Here is a 2,142-nt window from a genome sequence, read left to right on the forward strand (position 1 = left end):
TACTATGCAGCCATCAAAAGAAATGAAATCTTGCCATTTGCGACAACATGGATGGAACTAGAGGGTATCATGCTTAGCGAAATAAGTCAATCGGAGAAAGACAACTATCATATGATCTCCCTGATATGAGGGAGAGGAGATGCAACATGGGGGGTTAATGTGGTAGGAGAAGAGTAAATGAAACAAGTTGGGATTGGGAGGGAGACAAACCATAAGTGACTCTTAATCTCACAAAACAAACTGAGGGTTGCTGGGCAGAGGGGGGTTGGGGGGGGGTTATGGACATTGGGTAGGGTATGTGCTATGGTGAGTGCTGTGAAGTTTGTAAACGTGGAGATTCACAGACCTGTACCCCTGGGGGAAAAAAAAAATATATATATATATGTTTATAAAAAATAAAATTATAAAAAAAAAACTTTTTAAAAACTTTTCTTTTTTTTAAAGATTTTTTAAAAAAAGTTTTTTTAAAACTTTTTAAAAACTTTTCTATATGGGAATTTTCAAAAGTATACAAAAGTATACAAAAGTAGTAAGAATAGTAAAGTGAACCCTGTGAACCCATCACCTAGTTTCAAAAATTATTTACATATTACATATATTTGCTCTTTGGCTTCTAGAGCTAACCTGGTCCTTTGTCATCACTGAGGCCATGGTTACTAATTGAGGGATCCACTGTGTGGCTCCAGGGTCCCTCTGCCTCATTTGTTGATATGACCCTGATGGTGCAACAGGCTCTGGACTCCTAAAGCTTTGGCACAAATTTAAGAAGATTTTGTTCACGTGTATGGCATAACAGATGAATTCTTCCTCCTCCACCATGAATGAAGAACCTGATAATCTCTCAGTAGTTAACCAGCTATGGGATCTAGCAGCAGATACATTAAATAGAAGAGCCAATGTCCAGGATCAGACATGTCTGCCTGGTCTTATTTGTTTATGAACCATCCCAACCCCCCTGTTGTCCATTCCACTTTGCTCACTCTTTAGTACTTAGCAGAATGCCTGCCAACAGAGAAAAGATGAAAGGAAAACATATGATGTTAAGCTTGCAAAATGTTATATAGAAGACTACAGCTCCAGGAGAAACAAAACTGCTGGCTTCTGAAATTTATTACATTCTTTGGTTTTCCAAATATGGCAGATGGTAAATTCACACATAAGGAAATCTCAGTTTTTTCTGGGAACTACAAACAAACGTGCCGAAACAGTAGTTTTGTACATAGATGGTCTTGATGATATGTCTCAGAGAAATCTCTGTGAAGAGACTTTGTTAAGAATTAAAGGTGTACATGGGAAGATGGAGGGGAGAAGGGAGTTGGGGGAAATTGTAGTGGGAGACGAGCCATGAGAGACTATGGACTCTAAAAAACAATCTGAGGGTTTTGAAGGGGCGGGACGTGGGAGGTTGGGTGAACCTGGTGGTGGGTATTATGGAGGGCACGTATTGCATGGAACACTGGGTGTGGTACATAAACAATGAATTCTGGTACACTGAAAAGAAATTTAAAAAAATAAATAAAAATTTTTAAAGTTAAAAAAAATTAAAGGTGTTATTAGCTTTATTTTTCAAATGGCTGTTTAAAGATGTGTGGTGTGGAACCATTTGGATTTGAAAGCAGAGGCCTTGGCATCAGTAATAGCATCAATCAAGGTTATGAAGGCTCAGCATGTTGTGAAAAGTGAAATTGGAGAAGAGATGCTGGTCCCATTCCAAGATATACCTGTGGAAGTAGAACAGAACACAGAAGTGCCCAACTACCTGCCTGGGGATAATAGTCCCACAAAGAAGCAAGAAAAAGCAGTGTCCCAGGTCAGCTCACACCCAGAGAGAGGGTGGAGCTAGCTGGCTAAGCACAGCTGCAGACTATTTATCCAGATCATTTTACTGGTGACCTCACTTTGGGTCTCAAGTACTGTGTGAACCAACAAGGGGACAGTTTTCCATTGTTGTGGTGAGCTGTCAAATGTAATTTGTGACAAGTTATCATGAAAAGTTTTTAGATTACATGATTGCATATGCTGCATTTTACATTTTTTAAAGAAATTTTTAAAAGGATTTTATTTATTTGTTTGTTTGTTTGTTTATTTGAGACAGATACTGGGTGAAAGAGCATGAGCAGGGGGACAAGCAGAGAGAGGGAG

General features: G+C 38.9%; 1 pseudogene; it reads left to right on the forward strand.

The window, feature by feature from the left end:
• Positions 1-912: 912 nt before the first annotated feature.
• Positions 913-1,892, forward strand: LOC116863519 (annotated as a pseudogene).
• The last annotated feature ends 250 nt before the right edge of the window (positions 1,893-2,142 follow it).

The sequence above is a fragment of the Lontra canadensis genome, unplaced genomic scaffold, assembly GCF_010015895.1.
Source record: "Lontra canadensis isolate GAN:19392208 unplaced genomic scaffold, GSC_riverotter_1.0 scaffold1437, whole genome shotgun sequence".
In the NCBI taxonomy this organism is placed as follows: domain Eukaryota; kingdom Metazoa; phylum Chordata; class Mammalia; order Carnivora; family Mustelidae; genus Lontra; species Lontra canadensis.